Raw genomic sequence first — 13,062 nt, 5'->3', positions numbered from 1 at the left:
GTAATTTTAAAGAAGTAGCTGTAAACATCTGTATGGCACAAGATTACATTCTAATTAATGTTATTTACCACCTCAGAGAACAGTGTTGTATTTTAGTTGTAAATAATTATATGAATCTGTGTAAAATGTGCCTACTACTCACAAATTGTCTTCTGTTTGTACTTTAACTGCAAAGACAAATGCAAGCTTGAATCAATTATGTTTAATATCTTGATTAGCAGCATATCTCAGGAAGGAATTAACGAAGTTTACAAGGTTTATGAGATTCAGGAATACTTTAAAATTGCAAAAACTTTCATTTATTGATAGTTGATAATGGATGAAAGTTAGGCTTAATCTAGTAACTAAAAAGTAGACAAACAAAATGTCTAAATTTTAATAATTCTGGTTCTACTTTAATAAGAACTTGAATATATACAAATTTAACCCTAAATTTTATGAGATTGGATGTCCCTGGGCAAGTGAATTATGATTACATTTACATATAACATTTTACAGAACAGTTATAGCCAGTATAGAGAGACAAACATATTTAAGAAACATCATGCCTCTGATACTGATTTTTTTCTCTGGCATGTAGCCAAAAATTTCCCTTTAAGAGGAAAATAAGATTGCCATTTTTATTCTGATTACTTGGTCTGGAAAGTTGCTTAAAGATACCCCCAACTACGATTTATTTTAAAATTAAATGTAGAGTTTTTCTTTTCTTTTCTTTTCTTTTTTAATATATTCTCTAGGAGTTCCCACTGTGGCTCAGTGGTTAACAAATCTGACTAGGAACCATGAGGTTGCAGGTTTGATCCATGGCCTTGCTCAGTGGGTTAAGGATCCGACGTTGCCTTGAGCTGTGGTGTAGGTTGCAGATGCGGCTTGGATTCTGTGTTGCTGTGGCCCTGGCATAGGTCAGCGATTAGACCCCTAGCCTGGGAACCTCCATATGCCTCGGGTGTGGCCCTAGAAAAGACAAATATATATATATATATATATATATATATATATACTCTCTGTGTGAAAAGAGTAAACAACGTAATGGATCAATAATTTATGATGAGGTAGTACAATTCCAATAAATCTGAAGTGATATTTTTCTTTTTATATTTAAAAAATATAGTTGATATACAGTATATACAGTATTATGCCAATTTATGCTGTACAGCATTGTTACATTCTTTTTCTTATACTGTATTCCATCACGTTCTATCCCAAGAGATTGGATAGAGTTCTCTGTGCTGCACAGTAGGACCTCACTTCTTATCCATTCTAAATGTAATAGTTTGCACCTACCAACCCCAAACTCCACATCCATCCTTCTCCCTCCCCCATCTCTTGGCAACCACAAGTCTTTTATCTATGTCTGTGAGTCTGTTTCTGATATCCCTATGTTCATTGCAGCACTGTTCACAACAGCCAAGACATGGAAACAACCTAAATGTCCATCAACAGATGAATGGATTAAGAAGAGGTGGTATATATACACAATGGTATACTACTCAGCCATAAAAAAGAACAAAATAATGTCATTTGCAGCAACATGGATGCAACTAGAGATCCTCATACTAAATGAAGTAAGTCAGAAAGAGGAAGAAAATACCAAATGAACCTGAAGTGATATCTTTAAATGGTCTCTACTTTTGAAGAGTTTAAGTTTAGCAACATATGCAAAATAATGTAAGTAATTCAACTATATTACCTTGTTTATTACATTCTACATATATAGTACAAGGGAATGAGTACAATATACAAAAACTACATGTGCAAAAGCATGGAGAAGTAAAATAATATGACTTGTTCAAAGGAATGTGAATTTGGCATTTTTAGAAATTAAGAAGGGAAGACTTGGTGGGTGGATATGAGACTACAGGGCAACCATATCAAGAGATTAGAAGTAAGATAATTGGACTTAGAGTTAAGTAAGATACTTGTTAAATGGAATTTCATTATTTTAATGAGAGAGTACCCTAGAAAAGTTTTGAGTCAGCTCTGCAAGAAAGGATAGTGGGTAGAGATACTGAGTTCCTCATGAAGTATGGGGATTGCAGAATTAGAAGAAACCTGGGTTCTTTTTGACAACTGAGTTTGAGAATGGCAATCCATAAAGATGTCCTACCACAATGAAACATGGATGAGGGAGCAAGAAATATGGCAGTATGATCATGGGGTCTGAACATAAGAGGGGTTCCAGATCACCCCCCTGATTTTTGAGAAATTTGTGTAAACCTAGAAAGGCTGAGAGTAAGAGCCATGTTCTTTCTAGTAACTACAGGCAACATATTCAGAGAATCTCATTGAAGTCTTAGTAGGTAAGCGGTACAAAGCCACCAGCTACGTATGTAGGAAGTCGAGGGGCCTGTGCTCTCAGAGGGAGTGGTGAACCCAGGGGTTCTCCTCTGCCATAAATTATCATCCCAGATTTATAGCTGCCCACCACCAAAGACTCTTCTGCCAGGAATAGCTCAGGGCAGAGAGCTAGAGTCATGATCAGTTGTAGCTGTAGGTCCCAAGTGAGCCTAGGAAACTGCAGTCAGGGCCCACATGAGCAATTGAAAGGGCCTTGCAAATGCCTTCAGATGGACTTTAAACAGATAGTCACTGCTTTAAATAAACTAGAGCCAGAGAGTGAAAAACCTCAAGTGGACTCACTTAAAGTATCTTCAAGAAGTAGGGAGGTCAGGAGCTGGGATGAAGTTGAAAGAAGTTCAGTTTCAGAACATCTGAATTTTACTGACTTATGTTGTTGCTATTTAAACTCCACTACACATTTAAAAATTGATATTGGATATTCAATTGTTATATTCCCCTGACTGAAGGATTGACTCTCCCCTTTTTACTAGGAATTAAATTTACATAAGAAAGCATTTCATGCCAGTTGTAGAGATGCTTTTTCTTGTACATATTATAATTTTCTATCAAAATAAATTTAGTGATTATACTATTCTGGGGTTATTTCTTGACAATTGGCTACAATAGAATTTGTTCATGAGTTTTTTTTTTTTTTTGTAGTACTATACTATAAAAAAATGAGTAATCTGTAAAAGACAGTGTCCTAATGTGCACTTAATGCTTAGAAGAACATCGTTAATGGAACAGTTTTATTAAAGAACAAAATACAGCTTGATTTTATGGAGAATTAGTAAATAAATGAAAATATTAATTTCTGAAATCTCCATAAATAACCTTTTTGTCTACAGTAACCATTTTAAAACCATTTTATAAGACCATTTTATAAGAAGCTTTTAAGAATACTATGATGTATTTAGATAAATTCAAGGAGAAAAACCTAATGATGAGACAAGATTTATCCTCTCCTCCAATTTCTTCTCTTATTCCCTTTAGGGAATTCCTTACTCATATATAACCATTTCATGAATGCATATGACCCTCTTTGCACAGTTGTCTCAACATTCTTGGCAATAGAAATTTCTAACTTTCTTTTTCATCTTGCCCCGATAAGTGCCACATTCACCTCAGCTTCCTGAGGTAAATTTCCCACCCTGGATGTAAAGCCCTTTCCCTTTACTCTTTCTCAGTGATAAACCATATTATCAGATTTCTATAGAAGAGAGAGAAAGGGCTGAGGAGAAGGAAGGCAAATAGTTTAGGAAATGTGGGGTGGGTAGTAAGGAAGTGATGATTTCGAAAGGACATATTAGCTGTAATCCCAAGTGTGCATTTCCCTCCATAGTTCAGTTCTGCCATTACAAAAGATTAAAAAAAAATGCTTTGGCTTAATTGTGGAAATTTCCCGAGTTTCAGTCTATTACTTGAGCCAAGAATTTGGGAATTTGGACTGCTGCTCATTGTTTTTCTTTAAATATCCAGTGCCATTAGAAGCATCTGCTCACCCTGCAGTCCTTGAATGCCTCCTTTCTGGCAGACTTCTGTGGCAGTAGCTCAGTTTCTCAATGCTTTCAATGAGCATTTTGTTCCAGATTACTATAGGTGAAATATGAATTGTAGATGTGCTACATCTTGCTGAGATGTTGAGATTCTCCTCTTAGAATATTAGATGATCCTGTGGTGTGCTTGTTTTCAGCTCCAATTAAGCGAGATGATTAACTTCAGATTTCTTCTTATTTACCAAGATTGCTAAAGGTTAGACCACTGGGGACACAACCCTGGATGCTCTGTGTAGCATGGTAGCCACTCCAATGTTGCCTTCACAACCTCATTATAGTATCACTTTTCCTCCCACTAATAAGCCTTCTTTACTTCAGAAACCACAAATGGTCTCTGGTGAATTTAATCTGCCAAGCAATTTATTTGGGAAAAAATAAACAGATATAATAGGACATCTAGAGAATGAGGCTCAGAAAAACTCAAAAGCCTAACTGGCTAGAAGCACAGGCAGTGTAATCTAAGGAAAAGTTTGTGGACGAAGGGCCGAGGCTTCCACCATTAGACCCTGGATCCTGTCACTGGCTCTGCTGCCCTTGGACTGTGAAGGCTGCTCCTGGCACCACCTGACTCCTTCCCCTGGACAGCCAGAATCAGTTCTAAAATTGTTTTGCTTCCCTGCCATGAGCACCTGATTGAAAAAGCATAGCTTCCAAGAATATGGGAGAAAAAAAAGTCTGATTTTTTAGCTTCTTTATTGCAAGGTGGTCCCTACATGTTCTCAAATGAATACCTTGGTGGATTTCCTCACATGTAAATAAGAGCAGTGGGCTGGAAATATTCCAGTATTTTTTCAGATCCATTTACCATATTTTTCCATCCTGCTTGATGCCCTGAGATGTATAAACTCCATCGACCCACCCTTCTGGCTGGCTTCAGCTGAGGTCAGTCAATAGAAAGCCCAGACTGGAGACCATAGGGGATGAGAGAGCACGAGCAGGGTTTTTATTACCTCACCTTTCTCCTAGCATGCTCTCAATATACTGGATACCTTCAAGAATGAAGTGTTCACTTCTGCAGGAGATCCTCTCCAGGTTTCTCCAGCTTTCTGAGTCCTTGGGGTCCTATAATGCCTTCTTCCCTTCACTCCTTCAAATCTAGGGATGGTGATGACATGAGGTCATGCACTGTCCCTAGTGGGTTCTGGATACACTCCTTTCATTTTTGTAAATTGCTCCTTAATGAAATCCTCCTCAAATTATCCTAATTTGAAACCACCATCTGTTTCTGGCCGAGACCCTGAATGATACAGGCACCCTTAAAATTGGCAAATGTCCTCTCTAAAGGGTACTTTCTCCCTATGGTCTGGAGCAGAGCTGTTCTGTGAGGAACACCACATGCCTCCTATTTTTTTTCCTCACAGCGGTCCTTTTCTGCATCCTGGAAATGGACAGCCTTCGAAAAAAAGAGGTAATAATTCTGGGGGCTTTTCACTATAGCAGATGCATGAAAGGACTTAGAGAAAAGACATCTCAAAGTAAAATGATGTGAAATAGAGAAAAGTGGTGGAAATTTTTTATGGACGAGAAGAGAGTTTTCACTCCAGAACCTCTCAAAAAAGAAACACACTGGCCATACCAAAATATTATATTATGGTAGGCCAAAATAATTTTAAAAAAGGGGAAATTTTAGATATTGGAACAAGGGGACAGTTAATACAATATGTTGCGTTAACAATACAGGGAAAGCAGTTTTAGGATCCTTATCATCACACTGTATGTATGTAATTCACTATTTTGCCTAGGCATGTGGCCAGAGGTAGATTTCTCTACCTGGCATAATCATACTCTTGCCAGCCTTATGAGAAAGAAAAAATGTTCCTTGTTGGAGCAGGTCTAGCCAACACCCCTCCCATGTCCCCTCTTTGCACACATCTACACCCTGGAGTCTGCTTCATGTGAAGGCCTGTGAACTCTGCTTGAGGGCCTCAGTGTAGACGTGGGGGCAGACTTGCTCTGTATACAATGCAAGCTTAAAGGGCCAGAGAATTAATGCACCAACCCATGACAGAGGGAGAGTTAATGGGTAATTTCCTCAGGTTTTTCATCCCTTGATTGGGAATATTATCTCCTCTGAGTGCCCTAATAGGATAGAGCCACTTCCCCAAATTGTTAACTAGACTGATAATCTACCTTTTGTTGGTTTCCTGTCCCTTCCCATCATACTGTTCACTCCCCTAGGGGTGCTGCCTAGGATCACCTCTTAACTTACCTATACTTGAATCTTTGTCTTAGTGGTTGCTTCTGGGGGAATCCAAATAGACACTTGGTGCCAAAAATGGTCATAGGAACAGACCCTCAAGACAAAATTTTGGAACTGGATTAGTCACCAGCCAGATGGCAATGAGGTTCCTATTACTAGTGGTAAGCAGTAAAGTTATAACATCTCCTATGCTAACTTTCTGACCTGAGGTGAACTGGGTTGTGGTTACAGAGGAAGGAGACACCTTAGTTCAGGCAATACCTTTATCTCTTGGTAAATATGGGATAATGGTAATTATAAGGACATGGCACTGATTGGTATATAATAAGTGCAATAAAAGACTTATAGGATAAAATTGACAGACCTGAGGCAGTGAATTATCAATTCTAGGCTTGGTGTGACACAGACCATATCCTCCAAGAGTGGGAGAGCAGATTGCTGACAGAAGTACAAAGTGGGCTGGATTCACAATGCTGGCAATGTTCATACACTGGTGTCAAGGTCCCACTGGGGAAAGAATGGACATGGAGACTTGAAGATTTCCTGGGTGGATGCTTTAAGAAGAAAGTATTTGCCAAGTGAGTTATGGAGTCTATGGAATACGTACAGTAGGAGCTGGGAGAACATGCTTGAAAATGAACGTTAAAATATTAGACTGTGATAAGGGATGGGGAATGGGATATAAGGCAAGAAAAGGCAGAGTATATTGATATGAGGAACTCTCCTAAGATTCAGTATTAAGTTCCCAGAAGAAACTCTGACTGCCCATGGTGAATGAAGTGCATTTGCTAGAACGTCCTTGGAAAATATTAAAGAAGGGATTAATAGTTTAAGTTATGTTGGTATGTTAGAATAGCTTTACTTTGTAATACTAGATAATTAATTAGCTATGTTCTCTAGTGTGGTTCAGAGGGTATGCCCTTCTCTAAAGTAATAGAGAATGGGATAGTAAAGGGCACATCAATATTGTTAAGTAGGTGCTATATCCTGCAGACTAGTTTATGGTGGGGAATGAGAATTATGGTAATTTGTAATTGTGGATGTCATGTAACAATGCTTCACTAGCAGATATATGGATATAATTCTTGTAGTAGGCGGTAAGGTGAGAGTAACAACCAGGAGGCCTTGATCTTTTTTTTTTTTTCAGTGAAAAATCAACAAGAAATGTTTTTATTTAAAAAAATCAGATAGAGTTATTGTAGGTAAATAATAAGGGGGACTCAAGCAACCTTTCAAAAGGGGCCACACAATTTGTCACCTGAAGATTGAAAGTCTTGTGGGTTGTTAATAAAGTAACTCCATTTTATATTGACAAAGATCAGGAAAAATGGCAACTTGGACTATCCCAGAATTTAAGTCCATAAAGGGTGAGTGTGTCATATTGTGTTGTTTATTCTGTTTAGATATCAGATAAAGCAGTCATTAGTTCAATCAAATTACTTAATATTATTACTTCATATAAAAGATCAAGGAGGCTTTGATCTTTAAGAAATACAGTATGTATATAATTTACTGGAGCCTAAAGTAACTTGGAGGGGGAAGCACAAATCCCTGAGTATATAGTAGAGATAATGGAGAGTCTTCAACACCATACCATCCATTAGAAACCAATCACTTTATGGCAAGTTGATTGCATTGGACCCCTTATATACTAGGGTAAGGGATAATTCATCCTTCCTGGCATTGAAAAGTATCTCCAATATAGTTTTACTTTTCTGCCTGCAATGCCTCAACCAGTACCAATGTCCAAGGATTCAAAATTATACATAATATTGCCTTCACTTTATGAAAATGTGCAGTTGACCATAAGAATTATAGATTTCATCATAAACTGTACTTTTCAGAAACTACCAGCCAGGAAGAACTTTAACTAGGCCCCTAAGAAGCTATTCCAAAGTTCTATCCATATCTCTTATAATGAGTAATGTCCCTTTACTGATTTTTTCCCTTTCTTTGTCTTCTTCCCCATTGATAGTTCCTGAGATCACATCAGAAATACAATTCTTGCATTTGAATCTGCGGAATTCCAAACTAAGAAATACAGTTGATTAACAGATATATAACTAAATGATGTGCGACCTCTATCTGGTAGGTATGGATTCACCTACAAATAATAGAAAAAACATACAATTAAAAGCTTAAATACACAAAGAATTGTCTAGTATAATTACAAATTTGAAGATATTCAATCCAAGACTGGCACAGTCTCTTAATTATGCCAAAAGAGGATCAGGATCTTTCTCAGCCTCCACACATGTGTATGTCCTATTGCCTCATGTCACAAGAAATCTGCTCTACTTCTAGGCCTTGCATCATTTTCTAGTCAAAATAAAATGAAGAACATTGAGAGGAAAAGATAAAATTAGCAGGCATTTACCCACCTTTGTCAGTGGGAAGACAACTAGCAGCAAGGAAGTTTGGATGGTTGGAGCTTGAGTAGTTGTGTTTTTAACTTTTACAGACTTTATAATAAAGGCGTAGGAGAAAGAAGATGACAAGGGAGGTTCTGTCAGCCAACCTACAGTGTTATCATATAAATAGGAAAAACTTAGAATTTGTTTTTTAAAAATTTCACCTAAGATCTAATCTAAGTTTTTAAAAATAAGTAAATAAATAAAATTGAAATGTTAAACTGAAACTCTCTAGAATTTTTAAAGGAAATCTCTTAAAATAATTTACTGTATTCAGCTGTAAAGTTTTCATATGCCCTATTTATTAATTTGAGAAGTGTACCTCAAGTACTTATGAACTGCCTTCCATGAACACAGCTGACAAAATTTATACTCTTCTTGAACTTCTTTTCTATGTTATGAACTATTAAAAATGCCTGGTTGAAACAGCAACTGATATAAACTTTTTATTCTTTTGGGCCATAAAAATATGTCATATAACTTACAATACATTTTATCCTAACTGTAAGAATATTTTCCCTCTTAACTGAAAACAACCAAAATTTATTTTTCTGATTCCTAACGCTTTGTGAAAAAATTCCAAATAACTTCTGACACTTACATCTTTTCAAGTACAAAGATATCCAGAACATTTAACTTCAAATACTGTACATTGTTAAAATTTTCAAAAGCACAAAATATAAAGAAAGTGAAACAGGATATACCTGGTTCTGCTCATGGCCTTGAGCTATCGGCTATGGTTCCCACAGGCGACTGTTTGCTACAGCTTGCATCTCTGCTATAGACTCATGCTTTCTATTAAATAGCTTCAGTTGAGAGCTGACACTAAAATCTAGAGCATTCAATTATTTTTATTTTTTGTGGCAGCAAGTGATTTTTTTCTGTGCCAATTTTGTCTGTTTGGCTAATGGTCTTACATATTTTTAACCGCTATTTTTATTTGCACTCATTATTTTCACACCTTCTAGAAGTAATGTAACAGCAAGATTTTTATCACCACAACTGGTGGACACCTGGGTCATTCCATTGACCATTTAAAGAAATATTCCCAAGCTGTAACACTGCTATTTCTATGCATTCACACACTTCATTCTGCCAGTTGATCTGAGAACTCTGTTTCTGCAGTTTAAAACCCCTTTGGAAACTTTTCATTTTTAAATGCATAATATTTTAAAACCAAAATAGTATAAAATTATGAATAATATATAAATTTTATAGCAATCTTTGATTTAGCATGAACAGTCTTTAATTATATCAATAGAATAGTTTCTTTAAAATTGTTTTATAATCATACATAAATATATTTCTGAAAGTTTAACTTACTTTTAATTAAAATAAAATTCATGCAGTTTGATAAACTAAATCACATTAATATGTAAATAGAACACTGTTCACCTTAGGATCTTCTATCCTCAAATAGCTTCAGTGAGATACAGCCTTTAGGGAGCAATGCCCTTTTTTCACAGTGTAGTTGGCCCTTTCATGTTGGATTGGCCCCTTTAACACGTCTAAACTTTACTATATGAATTATGACCTATTTTTCACTTAACACAGGACAGATCATGTCTCTAATTTTATCACCTTGATGCATATTCATATTCTGAACTTTATTATTTTTTACTTATCCTGGTTTAGAGTATCATTCATTTGAATCTCTAACACTGGGTTATACATTAGAATTTTCATAGTGAATAGCATGATAATTTCTAGGTCCATCCATGTTGCTACAAATTCCATTATTTCTTTCCTTTTAATGGATGAGTAATATTCCATTGTATATAGGTATCACAGCTTCTTTATCCACACCTATGTCGCTGGGCATTTAGGTTGTTTCCATGTCTTGGCTATTGGGTATAGTGCTGCAATGAACATTGGGGTACATGTGTGTTTTTGAGCCATGGTTTTCTCTGGATAGATGCCCAGGACTGGGATTGCTGGATGAAATGGTAATTCTATTTTTAGTTTTCTGAGGAATTTCCATACTGTTTTCCACAGTGGTTGTACCATTTTACATTCCCACCAACAGCATAATAGGGTTCCCTTTTCTCCACACCTTCTCAAGCACCCATTGTTCATAGGCTGTTTGGCAATAGCTGTTAAGCTGGTGAAGGTGGTACCTCATAGTGGTTTTGATTTGCATTTCTCTAATAATTAATGATGTCAAACATCTTTTCATGTGTTTTTTTGGCCATCTATATGTCCTCTTTGGAGAATTGTCTGTTTAGATCTTCTGCCCATTTTTTTTTTTTTTTTTTTGCTTCTTTAACTTTTGTTTTCTATTACTATTTTTTTATATAATAATTTTTATTTTTTTCCATTATAGCTGGTTTACAGTGTTCTGTCAATTTTCTACTGTACAGCATGGCAACCCAGTTATACATACATGTATACATTCTTTTTTCTCACATTATCATGCTCCATCATAAGTAACCAGACATAGTTCCCAGTGCCACACAGCAGGATCTCATTGCTAATCCATTCCAAAGGCAATAGCCTGCATCTATTAACCCCAAGCACCCTATCCATCCCCTCCTCCCACCTTACGGCAACCACGAGTCTCTTCTCCAAGTCCATGATTTTCTTTTCTGTGGAAAGTTTCATTTGTGCCATATATTAGATTCCAGATATAAGTGATATCATATGGTATTTGTCTTTCTCTTTCTGACTTCACTCAGTATGAGTCTCTAGTTCCATCTGTATTGCTGTAAATGGCATTATTTTGTTCTTTTTATGGCTGAGCAGTATTCCGTTGTGTATATATATATACACACACACGTACGTATATATGTATATATATGTGTATATATATATATATGTATATACACACACACATCACATCTTCCTAATGTGTGTGTGTATATATATATATATATATATATATACACACCACATCTTCCTAATCTAATCACCTCTTGCCTGCCCATTTTTTGATTGGGGTTTTTTTTTTTTTTGGTATTGAGCTGCAGAAGGTGTTTATAAATTTTGGAGATTAATCCCTTGTCAGTCACTTCATTTGCAAATATTTTCTCCATTCTATGTGTTGTCTTTTCATTTTGTTTAGGTTTCCTTTGCTGTGCAGAAACTTTTAAGTTTAATTAAGCCCCATTTGTTTATATTTGTTTTTATTATCATTACTCTAGGAGGTAGATCTGTGAAAATATTGCTGTGGTATATGTCAGAGAATGTTTGGTCTTTTGTTTGTTGGAAGTTTTTTAATCACAGTTTCAATTTTATTACTTGTGATGGGTACATTCATCTTTTCTATTTCATCTTGGTTTGTTCTTGGAAGATTGTACTTTTCTAAGAATTTGTCCATTTCTTCTAGGTTTTCCATTTTATTGGCATATAGTTGCATGCAGTGGTCTCTTATGACCATTTGTATTTCTGTGATGTCCATTGTAACTTCTCCTTTTTCATTTCTACTTTTATTGATTTGAGTTCTCTCTCTTTTTATCTTAAGTCTGGCTAAGGGTTTATCAATTTTGTTGATCATGTCAGAGAACCAGCTTTTAGTTTCCTTGATCTTTTCTATGGTTTTCTTCATTTCTATTTCATTGATTTCTGCTCTGATCTTTATGATTTCTTTCCTTCACCTATCTTCATGTCTTGTCTGTTCTCTCTCGAGTTGCTTCAGATGTAAAGATAGGTTGTTTATTCCAGTTTTTTCTTGTTTCCTAAGGTAGGCTTGTATTTCTATAAACTTACCTCTTAGAACTGTTTTTGCTGCATCTCATAGGTTTTGGAGTGTTGTATCTTTTTTGTCATTTGCTTCTAGGTATTTTTTAATTTCCTCTTTGATTTCTTCAATGATCCATTGGTTGTTTAGTAGCATGTTATTTAGTCTCTACATGTTTGTGTTCTTTGCAGTTTGTTTTGTTGTTGATTTATTTACAATTTTTTTGAAGGAACCAAGGTTTTATTTGTGGCCCAGAATGGGATCAAGCCTTGAGAATATTCCATGTGCAGTTGAGAAGAATGTATGAGTACTTTTGGATTGCTACTTTCGGATGGAATGTCCTAAAAATGTCTATTAAGTCCATCTGATCTATTGCTTCATTCAGGGCCTGTGTTTCTTGTTGATTTTCTGTCTGGATGATCTGCCCATTGCTGTAAGTGGGGTGTTAAAATCCCCCACTATTATTGTGTTATTGTATATATGCCTTTTAAGGTTGTTAGCAGTTGCCTTGTATGTTGAGGTGATCCTACGTTGGGTTCATATATATTTACAATTCTTATATCTTCTTGGGTTGAACCTTTGACCATTATGTAGCATCCTTCCTTGTCTCTTATAATATTCTTAATTTTAAGGTCTATTTTGTCTCATATAAATATTGCTACTCCAGCTTTTTTTGCTTCTCATTTTCATGGAATATTTCCTTCCATCCTCTCACTTTCATTTGGTATGTGTCCCTAGAAATGAAGTGGGTCTCTTGATGACAGCATATATATGGATCTCATTTTGGTATCCATTCAGCCAGTCTATGTATTTTGATTGGGACATTTAGTCCATTTACCTTTAAGATAATTATCGATCTGCATTTTCTTATTGCCATTT

At 35.9% G+C, this 13,062-nt stretch overlaps 1 protein-coding gene across 1 annotated transcript in view; it reads left to right on the top strand.

The window, feature by feature from the left end:
* The first annotated feature begins 1,392 nt into the window (after positions 1-1,392).
* LOC146397805 (uncharacterized) overlaps positions 1,393-13,062 on the top strand; it is a 1,134,194-nt gene continuing 1,122,524 nt past the window's right edge. The window contains exons 1-3 of the transcript XR_014823714.1: positions 1,393-1,565; positions 6,487-6,674; positions 8,072-8,184. The gene's annotated coding sequence lies outside the window, so the exon portion shown is untranslated. The remainder of the gene's footprint in view (positions 1,566-6,486; positions 6,675-8,071; positions 8,185-13,062) is intronic.

Source organism: Sus scrofa, chromosome 13 (genome assembly GCF_054392235.1).
Source record: "Sus scrofa isolate SSC_HxYL_T2T_F1_AM1 chromosome 13, Sscrofa_HxYL_maternal_Yorkshire_Landrace_v2.0, whole genome shotgun sequence".
NCBI lineage: Eukaryota > Metazoa > Chordata > Mammalia > Artiodactyla > Suidae > Sus > Sus scrofa.
The sequence above is the reverse complement of the archived record's forward strand: the minus strand, read 5'-3'. Positions and strand labels throughout refer to the sequence as shown.